This window comes from Syngnathus floridae, chromosome 8 (genome assembly GCF_059516105.1).
Source record: "Syngnathus floridae isolate MCC-2025c chromosome 8, RoL_Sflo_1.0, whole genome shotgun sequence".
In the NCBI taxonomy this organism is placed as follows: Eukaryota; Metazoa; Chordata; class Actinopteri; order Syngnathiformes; family Syngnathidae; genus Syngnathus; species Syngnathus floridae.
Window position 1 is genome coordinate 6,725,138 of NC_142420.1, and position 12,408 is coordinate 6,737,545.

The window sequence follows — 12,408 nt, forward strand, 5'->3', positions numbered from 1 at the left end:
TGCTTAACTTCTCTAAATGGTTTCACCTTTCAACTGTAAAAGCTTCAGAAGGGTTTTAGGGTTAAGTAAGTGTGGCTTTAAGTGCAGCTCGCTGTAGCAGACAGTGATGTGTAAAGCCAGAGGGGTGGGGGCGGGGGCAAGTAGCCTTTGTGTACTGGTGAGCCAACGGGAGGATTGCATAAGAACGCAACCCAGTGAGCTAAATTGCATTGTCATCCGCAAAATATTTAGGAGCTCTTCCAAACGCTTGACATTGTAACTGGCTCCAGAGTTCTCCTGGGAAGAAGGAGGTGGATCGTTTGAGTGGTCGAGTTCTGCGGGGGTTGGGGGTTGTCACTGGGAATGAGGCGAAAGAAAAACAAGACTCCTGCTACAGCAGCAGCGGCAGCAGCAGCGGCAGCAGCAGTACTAATCTCTCAACAGTCTACTACAAGCAAAGTGATTTACGTCCACGCTGGACATATCGCAAAGGCACGTGGGCATAAGGAGGCTGCTTGAGCGCAAGAACAGAGAACCCTTATGTGTCCAATTTACACTGTTTGGACAAACCTCGCAATAAGGAAGGGGGGGGGGGGGGGGGGGACACACCATAAGACACAGCAGTGAGTGAGAGTTCTTCAGTGTGCTCAATATAGATTGCACTCTGTGATATAGTTCCAGAATTATGTGACTCAGTAGTAAATCAGATGTGCGTAAAATGCACAAAAATTAATGAAAAAAAAATAAAATAATTATTTTATATTTGAAGATGACGGTTTGTTAATATCGTGGTCAATATGCATTCATTCTGGTCTGCAACAAAAATTGGGTAGAGGCAGTTCAGAGCTTTTAAAGAGGAAATAATTAAATAGCAGAGTAGGTTCATTATGTTCTTCAAAGATGGAAAGCACTTTCAATATTTCACCCTCTGTGGTGTCTACTGATTAGAATATTCAAAAAGAAGGGAAGGGTAATGATGCGGACTGGAGTCCTCAGAATTCTTATGGTCAAATAGTAGGCGATCAAGATGTTAGATTTTAACTTCTGGCGGCAGAATTGTTACTTTATATTCAGTTATATGTTCTAAGTTTGTTTTTCAACATTGCCAAATTCAGTTTTTGCTTAAACAAACAAAATGCTGGAACAGCAGGGCCTTAAGGCTTGAACCAAACTTGAAACATTCTAATATATACAAAGTAAGGCTAACAAAATAAAGTTAACTTGAGTGTGCTGACTCTTGTTAAGAAATACAGGCATGTCCACAAGTGAAAGCGGCCTAGCAGCAACCACACATCGTCGAAAAGTTGAAAGACATATTAACATTCAAATCTCTTCAGCCTTGGGAACCTTTAAATATCGACTAACTTCACTTTCTTGCAATTCTAATATTGTGCTCAAGCGTGTGATATCTATCCTCACCAGAACATTTTTTACTTTTCTTTTTAAATACAGTATTATCTACTGATAGCTGTAATTTGAATTTTACAACTGTATTAGCATAGGCTAGTCATTAAGAGTACATTTGGTCTGATGACGTATAAATTCTAAAATGTTTGGAACGAACTCTGTCCTGAATTAAGGTACAGTACAGAACAAAGCGGCATATAATTCATCTCCAATAAAAAACACCAGAGCATTGTTGCGCAGCAATTTACGGGAAATGGAAGGAATCTCTACACTTTAGCTTTTACTAGCAATTTTCTGCTTCTGGACAAGAAGGCACACGTAGTTCCCTTTCCATTTGGAGTGGCTTTTTGCTAAATGGTAGGATTTCATGACACGTTTATGTCACGGCGTCCTGGACTTGGCCACCAACCTGTCTGAGGGACTTCACCAGATTTGCACCAGAGGGGAGATAGGAGGATTTATACCCGTGTTTGGGGTTAATGGTGTGGGATAGACACGGGTGATGGTGGGGGTTGTTGGCCTCGCATTAAACCCACTGTCCACCGATTTTAATTCATCTCATTGACTGGAATTTTTCTGACACTTCTCACGGGAAGGCATAGCCAAAAAACAAACGCGCTCGTCTTCTTCTCAGAGGCGCCGTCGGCTCGGCCTGCCCAAGTTTCAGCTTTATTTATGCAAATCCCGCTTTGCAATTCAGTCGCAAAGAAGTATTGCTCCCATCCCCGCTCTCAATCAGCTCGGTAGCTATCTTGAAATGTTCTTCTTTAGGCTCTTTATTTGTTTAAGGCAAATCGGCCATATTTTGGCTTTTCTGAGAATGTATCCTAATATACTGTCGATTGCATAGCCAGCATTAAGGTACGCTAATGCAAAAAAGGCCGTCTTCCTCCATACACAAGGACATCACTTCACCCTAAAGCTGAAGAAATTCTCTTCTCTTACTTACACCACATTTTGATCAATGTTGAGCAGTCAGCAGTGGATTTCTTTTTTCACTCAGCTCAAAGAAAATGACCGTGACGGCTAAAGACATGCGAGATAATTCAAAGTTAATAAATTCTAATACTTATTCAAAACAGCCGGAAGTATTTGAAACTAAATCCTGTTTACAATCACCAAGAATTATTTTTTGGAACTTAGCCATTTTAGTGTTTTACTGCTTTTCCACAAAGAAAGCCCCACAACAATCACACATCAAGCTTCTCCTTGTTTTATACCAGATCGATGACAACCTGAGAAGCAAAACAAGTGCATCAACAGGGGGCTTATTTTTTTTCACATCCTTTTGCGATTGATGGCAGACACCACAACACGCACCAAAAGCAAACTTTGGAACACCAGCGAGCTCATCGGCGGAGGTGACGCCACACCCCGCACGTGGCATCATAACTCAAAGGTGACACACGCAGAATGTCAGGAATGCCGGGCGGCAGTGGAACCGATAAACACCGACAACAACACACATCTATGGGAGATCACACGTGACAAACTTGACATGAGTAGGCGGAAGTGGCGGAGACCTCTTGAAGCCAACCTGCTTCAAAAACTCTTTCTGCAGAAAAAAAAATTGAATAATGATAGGATAGCAACATATCAAGCACCCACCCAAACCCCTCGCCATGCCCACCACTGGTGGCTCTTCCATCCCCGGGGAGGCGACATGTGCGTAGTGTCACGTTTTGTCATCTCATGGTGACAGAAGCCGCAACGCCTCCATCAACATGATGGAAGTGGTGAGGGAAACGAGAGGCTGGTGAGGAGGTGAGACACAGACATCCCCGTAGGAAGAGAGGGGTTATTACACCATTTGCTCTCTTCGCTGAGAGCCCAGGTGGGCGCCTGTGTCTCAGACACTGCGATACAAGCGGCGCACAGCTGACTCACAAGTGACACATCTGCTGGCGGACTCCCGGGCACAGCGCCACGAGCGGCGGCCCCTTCCAGCAGCCAGCCGGACCGGCTTTGGACACTCACAAGCACACACACTGCACATCTCTGCTCATCTGCATTTCGTCTCTGCATCTGCGGCTAAGTGCTGGCTTCTTCTTGGAACCAGGCAAGGCTACTTCACACGAGACAAAGAATCACTTACATGTCAAGTGGAAAATCAGCCCAACGCGAACATGTGCAATATGGTCCGACTTCAAGCGGCAGTTCCTATCCATCGTGTGAGAAGCAAATCACTCAATCAGCAAAATCAAATGAGACACTCCATTCAGAGCCATACCAACCTGTTTGGGGACTGCTTGCTTTGTGGAATGGTTCAGCTTGGTTCATTACGTTCCTTTTATTCATCTCCAACTAATATCGAGCAGCACTTTCCAATACCCATTTGTTGAGGTGCTGGTTGTAGTGGAAGCACAAGCTTTGTTCTCAGGGAAAAAAATTAACTTGCAAATAAAACAAATAGACTCTGATAGAAGCATAACCACCCTTGGAGTCTATCCTAGTTAAGCAAGTTGAGTGAGATGAAACTAAATTTCGTAATCTGCTCTGAAATTTAAACAGGTTCCTTCTTGGCCAAGGCAGTCTTCATACTGTGTAATGGGCTAGGTAGAGTTCTTTGTAGCCACAGGAAGAGCAGGTCATAAAATAAACACCTGAACGAACATACAGCTATAATTCCAAGCAAGTAACTTTGCTGTGTGCCTTAATAAATAGCTCTCTCTGTTTGTACTTTAGTTATCTTGATAAACTCAGCTGATGCATCACTGTGTCTATTGCTCTTGGTCTTTTTTGCGAACCTCATTTTGCGAGGAGAATCTCCCAGCCCCCATCAGACTCGTACTTTCTTCCTGTCCCTTGACCGTGCTCCCTCCCTCCCCCTCCTCCCTGCTTTCTCACAGTTGCTCCCACACTCCAACCACATTCCTCCTCTTGCTCATGCTGGATGGACGTCTCTCCTCGTGGCAAAAAGCATTGTGGGAAATCCCAAAACTCAGTACCATTAGGAGGAACTCTACAGACCTTTTGGAAGCACTAGGCAATACTTTAATTCAGTTACATTAATGTTTTGCTTCTGCATATATCAAATCACAAAAAAGCTTTAAATATGCGCAACGGAGACAGCAGCCGGGATGCACCACTCCAGGAAAATCTCTCTTGTATCATCGTTTATTCATGTGCATTAAAATGCAATGCAAACGGTTGACCTTCCAACTGATCAGACCGCAAAACGAAGTGTTGGTTTAAGCAGTGCGCGGAAAAGCTTCGGTAATCCACCGAAACATTGTCACTATTGTCCGAAGTATGGTTGGTAAACCGATAAAATACAGTGACATCAAATATTTGTTTCTAAATATATGACACAAGTTGGAATATAGCTATTGCAAAAAATGTGAACAGAATGTACTGAGGAATTACTGAGGGAAATTAAAACATGTATTTTGTTGTACAAACAGTCAAATGTGACTCAAAACATTGTCTTTGTACGATTAATACATCATCTACGAGTGCAACAGCTTGACCCTGGAAGATAACAAGATGGTAGCCAACACGACGGGAGCACCTTATATCTTACTGCCCCTCTGGTCTTTTTATTATTTATCGAGCAACTGCCATGAGAATAAGGAACCCAACTAATGCAGTAATGCAGGCCATGTGCAACCTCCTCCCCATCATAAAACGCGGCACTCTGGAGAGCCAGACTGTGTCCCTGAATTACCCCAGTTTGCACGAGTGTGTCATTCCAGAGGAATTTTAAACACACTGGCTAAGACCTGCCCAATTAAATATACAGGCGCAGATAAATACATGCGTGCTTATACACATACCGCGACAGCCACGAGTCGGTACTTATTTGTCCTAATAACGTCTGAAAACTGCACCGCCGCTTTATGGCTTTTGATGGTTGCAAAGGAGTTTGCAAACTTCTGCTCTTTTCTCTCCCGAGAGACTCCTAGACAACATGGCATCTTTGCTTTGCCATTAGCCACATGCTAAATGGGCTAGCAATTCAGTACAGCAACAGTGGTTTCTTATCCGTTCAAATAGAAAAGAAAAAACTCTCTCTCACTCAATCTTAGAACTGACTATTTGGCAATTCATCATTAAGTACGTTTAATGACGCAATAAAAATCAGTGTCATCCCATTAATCATGTCAGCACGTGGTAATGTCAAAACAGATGAATTGTTTTACTTTGAATTATTTTCGAAATTACTATTTGGATTCTTGACATGAAATGTATGTTTCTACGCCAAAAGGTAATTAGACGTAAATGAATGAATAAATCTTTTGGATAAGAGTTAAAATGACTACATACGCAGTCGGTAAAAAGCAAACAGGATGAAACATGCTGGTTTTAGACGTGACTGATCCAAAGCCAAGGTGTGGCATCCTTTTGGATGTCATCGTTCAGTAGCAAAAATATAAATAAATAATGAAACGGCAATGTCAAGTTTTGAAGCTTCAGACGTGTTTGAGTCGAGTCGACCGCCGTTCATCAGCTTGGACGCTGTAGCCGCAAATCAAGGCGAACACCGGGCGGCATTGCATTCGACTCATGTCACCACCGCATGAAAAATGAATGCAGTACTTAAGGAACACATGTCAAATCAGCACTTAAGGATCAATATGATTTCATCCGACGGTAGCTTGATTAATTCAGCGGCGTGACGAGTTTTGAAACCACAAATTTAATTAAAAGTGGGGGAGTGGCGCGCTCCCCGTGTGCATGAACGCACGCGCCCGTATCGATTGACGGCCTCTCCATGTTTACGTCATGTCATTAATATGGTAATTGTGAATGGCGGGAAGGGGGTCGGTGGACTAGGCAGTAAAACCAAAAGAAATCGTAATTAATTGGCAAACGCTTTCAGAGTTCAACCTACACATTGGGGGGGGGGGGGGGGGGGGGGGGGGGGGGGGTAATATTTACTCAGGGGCGAGTAATATTTTTACTCGTTTGCAGTTGCACGCTGTGTAAAAACAACTCCCCGTTGGAGCCCCAAAAAATTTGTTTTCAAAAACATCTCGGGTGGCTGTTTTCTCTTAATGTTATGATTTATATTTGTTGTGTGTTTTTTTTTTTTTAAACTGGTGACATTTCCATCATGGTCAGCAAAGAACTGGATCAAATGCAATCCTCACGGAATTACTCAACCCAATTTGATGCTTTTCATACAAGCGAGCGAGACACCACTGTGGCCGATGAAAGTGTGTATGAAAGTGTGTGCTGTTTTCCAATTTGCATTGCCTCTGCCTGTGACGCACGACCATGTGTTAATTTGACAGAATAGGTGGCAATTTTTTGGTGTACCGGTTTATCTACTAAAATTATAACAGTGGCATTAAAAAGAAATGCCCCGCCGGGTTTTTAAGTGCATCGTTACCGTTTAAGTTGAATCTGTCAGACCACGGCCGCTGAATAACTGAATGTGGTCACACAGTCAAGTTTGGTGAGCTGGCAAATGGAGAGCCATGGAAAACATTGCTTATATTAACAGTTTTGAGGCTCGTTATTTCTGCCAAAATACATTTTCTCCGGTTTGTTTGTTAGTCAGCAAAACGATGCCGAAACTACTCCCCCTCCCCCTTAAAAGCAATGCAAGTGCCTAATTTTCTGGTCATTCCAGTTTATTTCATGGTGCGATTCCCTCAAAGGTTGGAACAGGTGGGCCATGCTCGACTATGCATGGGTGCACCACCTAAGCATTTGTAGAATTAAAACAATTGCTCCTACAACTAGTTATGAATGATATAAGGCCGACTAAAAAAAAAATAACAACTTGAAACAACCAAGTCACAAAGTAGTCTGTCGTCTCCTAAAATGGGTTTCTAATCCATTTTGCTATGCATAATTTTCAGTCCGCTAACAAAGTGTTGTCATCTAAACTAACTTTAACGCTCATAGCATGGCTCCTACTCGATAGCATAACTATCATGATGGCTTGAATTTTGATGTTATTAACATGCATCAAAGGAAACAACAAAAAGTGAGTCGAGAGACTGAAAATCAATACGGCGGCCAAGCAGACACTTCAACACGTATTATCTGTTTGACTGGGAAAGAAGCGCCCCCCCACCCACAAAGCACTCCGTAGGGAAGTGAGCAAACCGCCTCCAAGATAGCACAAATCTTTGGAGTTTTAATTAGAAATCCCACTGAGCAAACAAATACAGAAAGAAACATGAGAGGCCAATGAACAGAAGAAAAAATAAATCCTCTGCTGCCTTCCATCAATATCCATTTCCCGGGCGTCCTTCACCTCCCCACGGTTTTCAGTTGACATGCGCTGGGATTAGATAGCAGATAAATAAACTGCCTGGACAGAGATGTGAGGAGGAACAGCATGACCGTGTTTTGTCCACGATTGCGTCCAAATTGGAGAATAAGACCGAACAACATGCAGATGGAGCCGAGTGGCGCGGCCCATGACGTCCTCGTTCCTCTGGAATTATTAACGCCGCAACTCAGGGGCTTCCTCTCATCACGACAAAGCTGTCGATGCCTTCGCAGATAAATGTCAAGAGAGAGAATATGCGCCAGAGTCTTTATAGTTGCACGGTGCTTGAATATACATCTGGGGCAGTCTTACAAATTATTCTGGCAAAAAAAAAAAGCAAGCATCATCTTTGGTGATATTGCACAGTCAAGACATCAGCAAATCTTATGAGATTTATTCTCGGTCCGCATGATAACTCCACAAATCGCCATCATCATTACCAAAGTTCACTCCCATACTCAAGAACTTGCACTGGCTCCAATCTCCTTCTCACCAGCTCCCTTCATCTTTCTGCCCTCATCCATCGCACCTTCTACACTGGTCTCCCTTAATGCTTCACACTGCACCTCAAGCTTGTTTATCCTATTTTGGGTCTGTCGCTCTCAGGCAGGTAGCCAAAGGCTTTCACTTCCACGGTCACTCCAAGATATCGACTACCTCCACAATTAAAATCCTGTTTTAAAAGGCCTCCATCTGCATAGGCCATCTGACTTTCACACATTTTATGACCTTTCTTTTACGGCATACCTAATTATCGTTACATTTTTATTACTGTTGTAAGGTGATCTTGAGCACCCTGAAAGGCGCCTACAAATACCCATGCACTGGTATTGTCTTTTGCGCCTTTGTGATACCGCCACATTTGTACCATACAAATTTCTTTGTACTGACTATTTAGTCAAATAAAGCCAAATTGACTAAAACATACAAGGAGCAGAAAAAACAGGTGTGTTCTGTGTTTGTGTGAAAAAAAACTCCAAGCACAAGCTGTAATCTTTGCCACCATGCATGTCATCAGAGTTAAGGGTGATTACACAATCTTACTAGACTGCAGCAAACATCTTGTGACAGCAAAGAATGTTACAGAAAACACTAAAACGATTTATTATAGAGACAGACAACTCGGATGTGATTATTTCGATTTCCAGTATTTCCTCTTGGACATTTTTTAGTTACTATTTGAAGAAATCAGAGGCAGACGTTTGACCCAAATCAGATTATGTGCCACTTCAAAAATATATCAAAGAAATATATATTTTTAAAATGATCTGACCACTACAAATTGTAGTTCCTCCAGAAATATGTAAAAGAAAAACAATCAATATGACAGGGTGTGTTTAACAGGGTTGAAAGAGAGCAGCAGAGTTGAGTTTGACTTACCTCAGAAGCCCCCCCTGCCCCTTGAGCAGGGCCTCATATGGAGGACCAGGCCTCAGGTCTCCTGGGCACTGATGTGTGCTTGCCGCCGGAGCCCTTGTAGTCAGCCCCCTCCCCCCTGGAGGCTGCGAGTTTTTGTGTGCGCGCAGGCGTGTACACTTGCAGGAAGCTAGCTGCCCGCTCACGACACCCTACAGCCACAAGTCATTCACACCTGCAACACACAGAGAGAGACAACTTTGGTTCAGCGGGTGACAAGCAAATAAGCGCAGCGGCGAGGAAATGCACCAAGTCGCTCGTGATGACATGACAACATGAGCAAACAGAGAAAAAGTTTTAGGTCACTGTTTTTTTGGGCTCCTTTTCCAAGCAAACATTTAAACTTGAAGCTATGCGGGATCACATGAAAATCTGATATATGCTCCATCTTGTATGCAGAGGTACGGAAAAAGGTAAAAAAAAAAATTAATTTGTGATTTGGTGTCACGCTACTCAGAGATGATTGCCAGGAGTCCTGTAGTCATGTGGATTGGTGGAAGTGATGCCCCTGGTAAGCTAAATTTAGCATTGTTGCATGTTTTATTTGGGGAATTTTCTGCCTATTTGTGTTCAGTTCTCATCAGCTTGATAGGATTCCCATTTTTTTATGAACTTCTGTGACTGGCGTCTGCACATTTGCGTCCATTTGTTTAAGATGTTGCCCGAGAAAAGATGGAGACTGCTACGTTGGCTACTAGCTAGACTGACAGGGTAGCTTGTGATGAAGCGTGTTCTGCTCTTCTAACACACTAAATTGATTGAATTTTATACTTGTGTGACAATAATGTGAAAAAATGAGCTGGGAGTATCAGCCACGGGAGGTTTATTAAAGTGCGTTATTGTTTTTAACAGAATGGCTAATTTATCCCTGTATGACAATATAAATAAATCAAAAATAGCCTGTGCAAATAAAGGTCTTGCTATGGAGACAGTTTGGTCTCTGGAACAAATTACAGGAGGTTCCTCAGTTTATGACTGAGTTCTGTTCTATGGCGGCAATGTAACCCGAACCTGTAAGTAAGTAAACATTTTTACGCTCCTGCGCAGCCTAGTTAATAGTGCACCACTTGTAACCTCAAAATGTGGTATACCGGGACAGTTCTAGACCAAGGACCCCTTGAATTCCAGACGCAGTTCATTTCAATGGGAAATCTTGTTTTGAAAATCAACCAAATCAGAGCCCAAACCAAACAGGCACCATTTTATTGCCGACAAACATATGACGGCTCGCTATAATGAAAAGACGACAGCGTTGAATTGAAAGAAGAGATAAATAAGAACCTGTGTGCATCGCATAAATAAATGATGCAAGCAGACAGTGGTGTTGCTTAGCAATTGAGGGGGCCCTCAGTCTTCAAATAAAAAAGTGTGCCTTGTGTGCATGGAAACCAAGCTTGGACAGCACAGCACATACATAGTCCATAAAATGCTTTCTTCTGAGACACAAAAAAAGGCTTTCAGTGCAATTATAAGTACTTCTGCCTAAAATGTAATAAACTGTCACATGGGAACCTTATTGGGTTACTAAAAAGGTCTTAACACAATGACAACTAGGTGGCATATTGACGTTGATATGATTGCAAAATCTGAAATATGACCAAATAAGGCTTTCAACGCCATAGACAGAAATAAAAAAAAAAAGCAACACCTCATCATATCTCACTAAACCTCGGGTCAGAAGCAACAAAGCATGAACGTGCGACACTTGTTCCCCAAAGCAGTATCGAGCTCAACAGGGGGAAGCTATGGGAAGAATATACATACAACAAGGCCACTAGCATTAGCTGCTAACTAGTTAACCACTGACTGTCTGCAGTCCATCCATTATCTGAACTGCTTATCCTGGCAGGGGGTGGGTATAAATTAAATTCCATTACCTGTGTATGCCTAGGAAGAGAACAAAACAACAAGCAAAAAGGAGTTCAACTGTTGGTATTCAAAGCGAAAGCTAACTTTACAATCGTAAGAACTTGGAGCATTTAGCGCTGGTAACACAGATTTGTCATGTAATCGGCTCCAAAGCAAAAAGGCTCTTTTAATTAGAATAACAGCTCAAAATGTCAGTCTATACCATGTAAGTTTGTATTCCAATTCGAACGCGGGTACTGCAAAAAGTACATTACTACTAGCATGATGTAGTGTTGTGGCGTTACTCTTGTTTTGTCTCGAGGGGTGTTCAATTTCTTTTTTTTTTAATTTCATTGCTAAACAGAGGTGAATAATCCAGCTAAGGAACCAGGGGCTTCTGAGTGGAGGCTGTGTATGACAACACCCTTCGGTCAGCCCTTCTTTCAAAATCAAAATCACACATCTACACCTCATATTTCATTGTCCTGTGTATTCTTAAAAGATAAATGACACAGGAGGGCATATTGACGCATAATAAAACTAGAAGAGCCTGTTGATGGTATCAAATTAAAACCATTAGCATTTTTGGTTTAGGATGACGAGGTCTGTAGTTTCCATTTTGACTGGCAATAAAAGTTCAAAATGTTGCAACCAGATTCCATCAAATCAGTATGCATACAAGATAAGTCAATGGGGCATGTTTACGTGACACGGGGATCAGGATTTGCCATTTTAACTTATATCACAGCTCAAAATGTCACATCTACACCTTGTATATTAAAATTCTACAACATGCGTACGTTTATAGGGCAACAAATGGCAAGACAACATATGTTTAAGAATGCTAAAACTAATATATGTGTGGATTGTTTCAAATTGACAACTTTAGCAACTTTGGTCTTGGTTGACATGAGCCATGCTTATTTCAACTAAGTTATAACATCTTTAAACTACAGAAATTTGTGAACAGGGTCCTCTTGCAAGCTAATTAGCTTTAGCATGTTTAGTGGTGGATGACACTAAGCCCATACCTGCCCCTACCTGATAAGCGCATCACCAAAAAAGCTACAATTGTGTGATTAGACAAGGAAAAAAAAGGCTTTTACCCATTATTTAAAAATGGAGATCAGATTGTTACACCTTGTCTGAGGACACAAGAAAAAAAAAAGCTATGCTAGCACTACAATAACCTGTGGCTCTGGTCCAATGCAAGAAACAAAGCTACACACACTTTAGCATATTTCAAATACGATGTGTGACACAGCACAAAGCCGCACAAACTTCTACACCTAAAATACACTCACATGGCTACAAACCCCAAACTATAAATAAACTTAAAGCACACGTTGGCTACGCATCAGTCGAAAGTCTCGAGAGTCCCCCACCTCCCCACTGAATCTCAGCGCCCCACTTGGAACTCCTGGCGGATTAAAAAAAAAAAGTCAAGTCAATGGCGCTTGAAAAAAAAAAAAAAAACTCCAGGAACTTTTTTTCTCCCATTTTTCCCCCCTAAAAAAAGAAGTTGTTCC

At 42.2% G+C, this 12,408-nt stretch overlaps 1 protein-coding gene across 4 annotated transcripts in view; it reads right to left on the reverse strand.

The window, feature by feature from the left end:
* Window positions 1-12,408, reverse strand: part of bcl9 (BCL9 transcription coactivator) — a 43,904-nt gene that overhangs the window by 30,411 nt on the left and 1,085 nt on the right. For 3 of the 4 annotated variants that reach the window (XR_015860032.1, XM_088383679.1, XM_088383678.1), the window contains exon 2: window positions 8,996-9,206. The gene's annotated coding sequence lies outside the window, so the exon portion shown is untranslated. Of the gene's footprint in view, window positions 1-8,995; window positions 9,207-12,264; window positions 12,328-12,408 lie in introns of those variants that run through there. The other variant, XM_088383680.1, reaches the window with a different exon arrangement.